Source organism: Oncorhynchus keta, chromosome 27 (genome assembly GCF_023373465.1).
Source record: "Oncorhynchus keta strain PuntledgeMale-10-30-2019 chromosome 27, Oket_V2, whole genome shotgun sequence".
Taxonomy (NCBI): domain Eukaryota; kingdom Metazoa; phylum Chordata; class Actinopteri; order Salmoniformes; family Salmonidae; genus Oncorhynchus; species Oncorhynchus keta.
The window spans coordinates 17,700,022-17,710,021 of NC_068447.1; positions in this window are offsets into that span (position 1 = coordinate 17,700,022).

Genomic DNA, 10,000 nt, shown 5'->3' on the forward strand with positions numbered 1-10,000 from the left:
GGGAGGTTCCTGTGTCAGGAAGGTTCCCGTGTCAGGAAGGTTCCCGTGTCAGGGAGGTTCCCATGTCAGGGAGGTTCCCGTGTCAGGAAGGTTCCCGTGTCAGGAAGGTCCCCGTGTCAGGGAGGTTCCCGTGTCAGGGAGGTTCCCATGTCGGGAAGTGTCAGAGAGGTTCCCGTGTCAGGGAGGTTCCCGTGTCAGGAAGGTTCTCGTGTCAGGAAGATCCCCGTGTCAGGGAGGTTCCTGTGTCAGGGAGGTTCCCATGTCAGGGAGGTTCCCGTGTCAGGAAGATTCCTGTGTCAGGGAGGTTGCCGTGTCAGGAATATTCCCATGTCAGGGAGGTTCCTGTGTCAGGCATGTTCCCATGTCAGGGAGGTTCCCGTGTCAGGCAGGTTCCCCTGTCAGGGAGTTTCCCGAGTCAGGAATGTTCTTGTGTCAGGGAGGTTCCGGTGTCAGGGAGGTTCCGGTGTCAGGGAGGTTCCTATGTCAGGGAGGTTCCCGTGTCAGGGAGGTTCCCGTGTCAGGAAGGTTCCCGTGTCAGGAAGGTCCCCGTGTCAGGGAGGTTCCCGTGTCAGGGAGGTTACCGTGTCAGGAAGGTTCCCGTGTCAGGAAGGTTCCCGTGTCAGGGAGGTTCCCATGTCAGGGAGGTTCCCGTGTCAGGAAGGTTCCCGTGTCAGGAAGGTCCCCGTGTCAGGGAGGATGTCGGGAAGTGTCAGAGAGGTTCCCGTGTCAGGGAGGTTCCCGTGTCAGGAAGGTTCTCGTGTCAGGAAGAGGTCAGGGAGGTTCCTGTGTCAGGGAGGTTCCCATGTCAGGGAGGTTCCCGTGTCAGGAAGATTCCTGTGTCAGGGAGGTTCCGTGTCAGGTAGGGTCAGGGAGGTTGCCGTGTCAGGAGGTTGCCGTGTCAGGAATATTCCCATGTCAGGGAGGTTCCTGTGTCAGGCATGTTCCCATGTCAGGGAGGTTCCCGTGTCAGGCAGGTTCCCCTGTCAGGGAGTTTCCCGAGTCAGGAATGTTCTTGTGTCAGGGAGGTTCCGGTGTCAGGGAGGTTCCGGTGTCAGGGAGGTTCCTATGTCAGGAATATTCCCATGTCAGGGAGGTTCCCGTGTCAGGCAGGTTCCCGTGTCAGGGAGTTTCCTGTGTCAGGAATGTTCTTGTGTCTGGGAGGTTCCCGTGTCAGGAAGGTTCCCGTGTCAGGGAGGTTCCCGTGTCAGGGAGGTTCCCGTGTCAGGAACGTTCCCGTGTCAGGAAGGTTCCCATGTCGGGAAGTGTCAGAGAGGTTCCCGTGTCAGGGAGGTTCCCGTGTCAGGAAGGTTCTCGTGTCAGGAAGGTCCCCATGTCAGGGATGTTCCCGTGTCAGGGAGTTTCCCGTGAAAGGGAGGTTCCCGTGTCAGGAAGGTTCCCGTGTCAGGCAGGTTCCCGTTGTCAGGAAGGTTCCTGTGCCAAGGAGGTTCCCGTGTCAGGGAGGTTCCCGTGTCAGGGAGGTTCCCGTGTCAGGGAGGTTCCCATGTCGGGAAGTGTCAGAGAGGTTCCCGTGTCAGTGAGGTTCCCGTGTCAGGAAGGTTCTCGTGTCAGGAAGGTCCCCGTGTCAGGGAGGTTCCCGTTGTCAGGAAGGTTCCCGTGCCAAGGAGGTTCCCGTGTCAGGGAGGTTGCCGTGTCAGGGAGGTTCCCATGTCAGTGAGGTTCCCGTGTCAGGATTATTCCCATGTCATGGAGGTTCCCGTGTCAGGGAGGTTCCCATGTCGGGAAGTGTCAGAGAGGTTCCCGTGTCAGGGAGGTTCCCGTGTCAGGAAGGTTCTCGTGTCAGGAAGATCCCCGTGTCAGGGAGGTTCCTGTGTCAGGGAGGTTCCCATGTCAGGGAGGTTCCCGTGTCAGGAAGATTCCCGTGTCAGGGAGGTTCCCGTGTCAGGTAGGTTCCCGTGTCAGGGAGGTTGCCGTGTCAGGGAGGTTGCCGTGTCAGGAATATTCCCATGTCAGGGAGGTTCCTGTGTCAGGCATGTTCCCATGTCAGGGAGGTTCCCGTGTCAGGCAGGTTCCCCTGTCAGGGAGTTTCCAGAGTCAGGAATGTTCTTGTGTCAGGGGGGTTCCGGTGTCAGGGAGGTTCCTATGTCAGGAATATTCCCATGTCAGGGAGGTTCCCGTGTCAGGCAGGTTCCCGTGTCAGGGAGTTTCCTGTGTCAGGAATGTTCTTGTGTCTGGGAGGTTCCCGTGTCAGGAAGGTTACCGTGTCAGGGAGGTTCCCGTGTCAGGGAGGTTCCCGTGTCAGGAACGTTCCCGTGTCAGGAAGGTTCCCATGTCGGGAAGTGTCAGAGAGGTTCCCGTGTCAGGGAGATTCCCGTGTCAGGAAGGTTCTCGTGTCAGGAAGGTCCCCGTGTCAGGGATGTTCCCGTGTCAGGAAGGTTCCCGTGTCAGGGAGGTTCCCGTGTCAGGAAGGTTCCCGTGTCAGGGAGGTTCCCGTGTCAGGGAGGTTCCCGTGTCAGGAATGTTCCCGTGTCAGGAAGGTTCCCATGTCAGGAATGTTCCCGTGTCAGGAAGGTTCCCGTGTCAGGCAGGTTCCCGTGTCAGGGAGGTTCCGGTGTCAGGCAGTTTCCCCTGTCAGGGAGTTTTCCGTGTCAGGAATGTTCTTGTGTCAGGGAGGTTCCCGTGTCAGCGAGGTTCCCGTGTCAAGAAGGTTCCCGTGTCAGGGAGGTTCCCGTGTCAGGCAGGTTCCCGTGTCAGGGAGTTTCCCGTGTCAGGAATGTTCTTGTGTCAGGGAGGTTCCCGTGTCAGGGAGGCTCCAGTGCCAGGCAGGTTCCCGTGTCAGGAATGTTCCCGTATGAGGGAGGTTCCCATGTCAGGATTATTCCCATGTCATGGAGGTTCCCGTGAAGAGGAGGTTCCCGTGTCAGGAAGGTTCCCGTGTCAGGGAGGTTCCCGTTGTCAGGAAGGTTCCCGTGCCAAGGAGGTTCCCGTGTCAGGGAGGTTGCCGTGTCAGGGAGGTTCCCATGTCAGGGAGGTTCCCGTGTCAGGGAGGTTGCTGTGTCAGGGAGGTTCCCATGTCAGGGAGGTTCCCATGTCAGGATTATTCCCATGTCATAAAGGTTCCCGTGTCAGGGAGGTTCCCGTGTCAGGCAGGTTCCCGTGTCAGGGAGGTTCCCGTGTCAGGCAGGTTCCCGTGTCAGGGAGGTTCTCGTGTCAGGGATTTTCCCGTGAAAGGGAGGCTCCCGTGTCAGGAAGGTTCCCGTGTCAGGGTGGTTCCCGTGTCAGGAAGGTTCCTGTGCCAAGGAGGTTCCCGTGTCAGGGAGGTTGCCGTGTCAGGGAGGTTCCCATGTCAGGGAGGTTCCCGTGTCAGGATTATTCCCATGTCATGGAGGTTCCCGTGTCAGGGAGATCCCGTGTCAGGCAGGTTCCCCTGTCAGGGAGGTTCCCGTGTCAGGCAGGTTCCCGTGTCAGGGAGTTTCCAGTGTCAGGAATGTTCTTGTGTCAGGGAGATTCCCGTGTCAGGGAGTTTCCCGTGTCAGGAATATTCTCAAGTCAGGGAGGTTCCCATGTCAGGGAGGTTCCCATGTCAGGTAGGTTCCCGTGTCAGGAAGGTCCCCGTGTCAGGAAGGTCCCCGTGTCAGGGAGGTTCCGGTGTCAGGTAGGTTCCCATGTCAGGGAGGTTCCGGTGTCAGGAATGTTCTTGTGTCAGGGAGGTTCCCGTGTCAGGAACGTTCCCGTGTCAGGAAGGTTCCCATGTCGGGAAGTGTCAGAGAAAGGTTCCTGTGTCAGGGAGGTTCCTGTCAGGGAGGTCCCCGGGAAGTGTCAGAAAGACGGTTCCCGTGTCGGGAAGTGAAGGTTCGTCAGGAAGGTTGTCAGGAAGGTTCCCGTGTCATGAAGGTCCCCGTGTCAGGAAGGTCCCCTTGTCAGGAAGTTTCCCGTGTCAGGCATATTCCCATGTCAGGGAGGTTCCCGTGTCAGGGAGGATCCCGTGTCAGGGAGGTTCCCGTGTCGGGAAGTATCAGAGAGGTTCCCGTGTCAGGAAGGTTCCCGTGTCAGGAAGGTCCCCGTGTCAGGAAGGTCCACGTGTTAGGGAGGTTCCCGTGTCAGGCTGGTTCCCATGTCAGGGAGGTTCCGGTGTCAGGCAGGTTCCCGTGTCAGGGAGTTTCCGTGTCAGGAATGTTCTTGTGTCAGGCAGGTTCCCGTGTCAGGGAGGTTCCCGTGTCAGGAATATTCCCGTGTCAGGGAGGTTCCCGTGTCAGGCAGGTTCCCGTGTCAGGGAGGTTCCCGTGTCAGGTATGTTCTTATGTCAGGGAGGTTCCCGTGTCAGGAAGGTTCCCGTGTCAGGGAGGTTCCCGTGTCAGGAAGGTTCCCGTGTCAGGAAGGTTCCCGTGTCAGGGAGGTTCCCGTGTCAGGAATGTTCCCGTGTCAGGAAGGTTCCCGTGTCAGGAATGTTCCCGTGTCAGGAAGGTTCCCGTGTCAGGCAGGTTCCCGTGTCAGGGAGGTTCCGGTGTCAGGCAGGTTCCCGTGTCAGGGAGTTTCCCGTGTCAGGAATGTTCTTGGGTCAGGGAGGTTCCCGTGTCAGGGAGGTTCCCGTGTCATGGAGGTTCCCATGTCAGGGAGGTTCCCGTGCCAGGCAGGTTCCCGTGTCAGGGAGTTTCCCGTGTCAGGAATGTTCTTGTGTCAGGGAGGTTCCCGTGTCAGGGAGGCTCCAGTGCCAGGCAGGTTCCCGTGTCAGGAATGTTCCCGTATGAGGGAGGTTCCCATGTCAGGGAGGTTCCCTTGTCAGGCAGGTTCCCGTGTCAGGCTTGTTCCCGTGTCAGGGAGGTTCCCGTGTCAGTCAGGTTCCCGTGTCAGGGAGGTTCCCGCATCAGGGAGGTTCCCGCGTCAGGAAGTTTCCTGCGTCAGGAAGGTTCCCGTGTCAGGCATGTTCCCGTTTCAGGAAGGTTCCCGTTTCAGGAGGTTTCAGGGAGTTTCCAGTGTCAGGAATGTTCTTGTGTCAGGGAGATTCCCGTGTCAGGGAGGTTCCCGTGTCGGGAAGTATCAGAGAGGTTCCCGTGTCAGGAAGGTTCCCGTGTCAGGAAGGTCCCCGTGTCAGGAAGGTCCACGTGTCAGGGAGGTTCCCGTGTCAGGCTGGTTCCCATGTCAGGGAGTTTTCCGTGTCAGGAATGTTCTTGTGTCAGGCAGGTTCCCGTGTCAGGGAGGTTCCCGTGTCAGGAATATTCCCGTGTCAGGGAGGTTCCCGTGTCAGGCAGGTTCCCGTGTCAGGGAGGTTCCCGTGTCAGGTATGTTCTTATGTCAGGGAGGTTCCCGTGTCAGGAAGGTTCCCGTGTCAGGGAGATTCCCATGTCAGGAAGGTTCCCGTGTCAGGAAGGTTCTCGTGTCAGGGAGGTTCCCGTGTCAGGAATGTTCCCGTGTCAGGAAGGTTCCCGTGACAGGAATGTTCCCGTGTCAGGAAGGTTCCCGTGTCAGGCAGGTTCCCGTGTCAGGGAGGTTCCGGTGTCAGGCAGGTTCCCGTGTCAGGGAGTTTCCCGTGTCAGGAATGTTCTTGTGTCAGGGAGGTTCCCGTGTCATGGAGGTTCCCATGTCAGGGAGGTTCCCGTGTCAGGCAGGTTCCCGTGTCAGGGAGTTTCCCGTGTCAGGAATGTTCTTGTGTCAGGGAGGTTCCCGTGTCAGGGAGGCTCCAGTGCCAGGCAGGTTCCCGTGTCAGGAATGTTCCCGTATGAGGGAGGTTCCCATGTCAGGGAGGTTCCCTTGTCAGGCAGGTTCCCGTGTCAGGCTTGTTCCCGTGTCAGGGAGGTTCCCAGTCAGGTTCCCGTGTCAGGGAGGTTCCAGCATCAGGGAGGTTCCCGTCAGGGAAGTTTCCTGCGTCAGGAGGGTTCCTGTCAGGCATGTTCCCGTTTCAGGAAGGTTCCGTTTCAGGAGGTTTCAGGGAGTTTCCAGTGTCAGGAATGTTCTTGTGTCAGGAGATTCCCGTGTCAGGAGGTTCCCGTGTCAGGAATATTCTCATGTCAGGCAGGTTCCCGTGTCAGGGAGGTTCCCGTGTCAGGCAGGTTCCCGTGTCAGGGACGTTCCCGTGTCAGGCAGGTTCCCGTGTCAGGGAGTTTCCCGTGTCAGGAATGTTCTTGTGTCAGGGAGGTTCCCGTGTCAGGAAGGTTCCCGTGTCAGGGAGGTTCCCGTGTCAGGGAGGTTCCTGTCTCAGGAAAGTTCCCGTGTCAGGACGGTTCCCGTGTCGGGAAGGTTCCCGTGTCATGAAGGTCCCCGTGTCAGGAAGGTTCCCGTGTCAGGCTTGTTCCCGTGTCAGGGAGGTTCCCTTGTCAGGCAGGTTCCCGTGTCAGGCTTGTTCCCGTGTCAGGGAGGTTCCCTTGTCAGGCAGGTTCCCGTGTCAGGCTTGTTCCCGTGTCAGGAGGTTTGTTCAGTCAGGTTCCCGTGTCAGGGAGGTTCCCGTGTCAGGAAGTCAGGTTCCCGTGTCAGGGAGGTTCCGTTTCAGTAGGTTTCAGGGAGTTTCCAGTGTCAGGAATGTTCCGTGTCAGGGAGGTTTCCGTCAGGAAGCGTCAGGAAGGTTCCCGTGTCAGGCATGTTCCCGTTTCAGGAAGGTTCGTTTCAGGAGGTTTCAGGGAGTTTCCAGTGTCAGGAATGTTCTTGTGTCAGGGAGATTCCCGTGTCAGGGAGGTTCCCGTGTCGGGAAGTATCAGAAGGTTCCGTGTCAGGAAGGTTCCGTGTCAGGAAGGTCCCCGGTCAGGAAGGTCCCGTGTCAGGAAGGCTGGTTCCCATGTCAGGGAGTTTTCCGTGTCAGGAATGTTCTTGTGTCAGGCAGGTTCCCGTGTCAGGGAGGTTCCCGTGTCAGGAATATTCCCGTGTCAGGGAGGTTCCCGTGTCAGGCAGGTTCCCGTGTCAGGGAGGTTCCAGTGTCAGGTATGTTCCGTGTCAGGGAGGTTCCCGTGTCAGGAAGGTTCCCGTGTCAGGGAGATTCCCATGTCAGGAAGGTTCCCGTGTCAGGAAGGTTCCCGTGTCAGGAGGTTCCCGTGTCAGGAATGTTCCCGTGTCAGGAAGGTTGTGACAGGAATGTTCCCGTGTCAGGAAGGTTCCGTGTCAGGCAGGTTCCCGTGTCAGGAGGTTCCGTGTCAGGCAGGTTCCCGTGTCCCGTGTCAGGAATGTTCTTGTGTCAGGGAGGTTCCCGTGTCATGGAGGTTCCCATGTCATGGAGGTTCCCGTGTCAGGCAGGTTCCCGTGTCAGGGAGTTTCCGTGTCAGGAATGTTCTTGTGTCAGGAGGTTCCCGTGTCAGGAGGCTCCAGTGCCAGGCAGGTTCCCGTGTCAGGAATGTTCCCGTATGAGGGAGGTTCCCATGTCAGGGAGGTTCCCTTGTCAGGCAGGTTCCCGTGTCAGGCTTGTTCCCGTGTCAGGGAGGTTCCCGTGTCAGTCAGGTTCCCGTGTCAGGGAGGTTCCCGCATCAGGGAGGTTCCCGCGTCAGGAAGTTTCCTGCGTCAGGAAGGTTCCCGTGTCAGGCATGTTCCCGTTTCAGGAAGGTTCCCGTTTCAGGAGGTTTCAGGGAGTTTCCAGTGTCAGGAATGTTCTTGTGTCAGGGAGATTCCCGTGTCAGGGAGGTTCCCGTGTCAGGAATATTCTCATGTCAGGCAGGTTCCCGTGTCAGGGAGGTTCCCGTGTCAGGCAGGTTCCCGTGTCAGGGACGTTACCGTGTCAGGCAGGTTCCCGTGTCAGGGAGTTTCCCGTGTCAGGAATGTTCTTGTGTCAGGGAGGTTCCCGTGTCAGGAAGGTTCCCGTGTCAGGGAGGTTCCCGTGTCAGGGAGGTTCCTGTCTCAGGAAAGTTCCCGTGTCAGGACGGTTCCCGTGTCGGGAAGGTTCCCGTGTCATGAAGGTCCCCGTGTCAGGAAGGTCCCCTTGTCAGGAAGTTTCCCGTGTCAGGAATATTCCCATGTCAGGGAGGTTCCCGTGTCAGGGAGGATCCGTGTCAGGAGGTTCCCGTGTCGGGAAGTATCAGGAGGTTCCCGTGTCAGGAAGGTTCCCGTGTCAGGAAGGTCTTCAGGAAGGTCCACGTGTCAGGGAGGTTCCCGTGTCAGGCAGGTTCCCATGTCAGGGAGGTTCCGGTGTCAGGCAGGTTCCCGTGTCAGGGAGTTTTCCGTGTCAGGAATGTTCTTGTGTCAGGGAGGTTCCCGTGTCAGGCAGGTTCCCGTGTCAGGAATGTTCTTGTGTCAAGGAGATTCCCGTGTCAGGGAGGTTCCCGTGTCAGGAAGGTTCCCGTGTCATGAAGGTCCCCGTGTCAGGAAGGTCCCCTTGTCAGGAAGTTTCCCGTGTCAGGAATATTCCCATGTCAGGGAGGTTCCCGTGTCAGGGAGGATCCCGTGTCAGGGAGGTTCCCGTGTCGGGAAGTATCAGAGAGGTTCCCGTGTCAGGAAGGTTCCCGTGTCAGGAAGGTCCCCGTGTCAGGAAGGTCCACGTGTCAGGGAGGTTCCCGTGTCAGGCAGGTTCCCATGTCAGGGAGGTTCCGGTGTCAGGCAGGTTCCCGTGTCAGGGAGTTTTCCGTGTCAGGAATGTTCTTGTGTCAGGGAGGTTCCCGTGTCAGGCAGGTTCCCGTGTCAGGAATGTTCTTGTGTCAAGGAGATTCCCGTGTCAGGGAGGTTCCCGTGTCAGGAATATTCCCGTGTCAGGGAGGTTCCCGTGTCAGGGAGGTTCCCGTGTCAGGTATGTTCTTATGTCAGGGAGGTTCCCGTGTCAGGAAGGTTCCCGTGTCAGGGAGGTTCCCGTGTCAGGAAGGTTCCCGTGTCAGGAAGGTTCCCGTGTCAGGGAGGTTCCCGTGTCAGGAAGGTTCCCGTGTCAGGAAGGTTCCCGTGTCAGGCAGGTTCCCGTGTCAGGGAGGTTCCGGTGTCAGGCAGGTTCCCGTGTCAGGGAGTTTCCCGTGTCAGGAATGTTCTTGTGTCAGGGAGGTTCCCGTGTCAGGGAGGTTCCCGTGTCATGGAGGTTCCCGTGTCAGGGAGGTTCCCGTGTCAGGCAGGTTCCCGTGTCAGGAGTGTTCTTGTGTCAGGGAGGTTCCCGTGTCAGGGAGGCTCCAGTGCCAGGCAGGTTCCCGTGTTAGGAATGTTCCCGTATGACGGAGGTTCCCATGTCAGGGAGGTTCCCTTGTCAGGCAGGTTCCCGTGTCAGGCTTGTTCCCGTGTCAGGGAGGTTCCCGTGTCAGGCTTGTTCCCGTGTCAGGGAGGTTACCGTGTCAGGGAGGTTCCCGTGTCAGGCAGGTTCCCGTGTCAGGGAGGTTCCCGCATCAGGGAGGTTCCCGCATCAGGAAGTTTCCCGCGTCAGGAAGGTTCCCGTGTCAGGAGTGTTCTTGTGTCAGGGAGGTTCCCGTGTCAGGCAGGTTCCCGTGTCAGGAGTGTTCTTGTGTCAGGGAGGTTCCCGTGTCAGGGAGGCTCCAGTGCCAGGCAGGTTCCCGTGTCAGGAATGTTCCCGTATGACGGAGGTTCCCATGTCAGGGAGGTTCCCTTGTCAGGCAGGTTCCCGTGTCAGGCTTGTTCCCGTGTCAGGGAGGTTCCCGTGTCAGGCTTGTTCCCGTGTCAGGGAGGTTACCGTGTCAGGGAGGTTCCCGTGTCAGGCAGGTTCCCGTGTCAGGGAGGTTCCCGCATCAGGGAGGTTCCCGCATCAGGAAGTTTCCCGCGTCAGGAAGGTTCCCGTGTCAGGAGGTTTCAGGGAGGTTTCCGTGTCAATGAGGTTCTCGAATCAGGGAGCTTCCCGTGTTGGGGAGGATCCCGTGTCAGGAAGGTTCCCGTGTCAGGAAGGTTCCCGTGTCAGCGAGGTTCCCGTGTCAGGGAGGTTCCCGTGTCAGGAAGGTTCCCGTGTCAGGGAGGTTCCCGTGTCAGGCAGGTTCCCGTGTCAGGCAGGTTCCCGTGTCCGGCAGGTTCCCGTGTCAGGCAGGTTCCCGTATCAGGAAGGTTCCCGTGTCAGGCAGGTTCCCGTGTCAGGCAGGTTCCCGTGTCAGGCAGGTTCCCGTGTCAGGCAGGTTCCCGTGTCAGGCAGGTTCCCGTGTCATGGAGGTTCCTG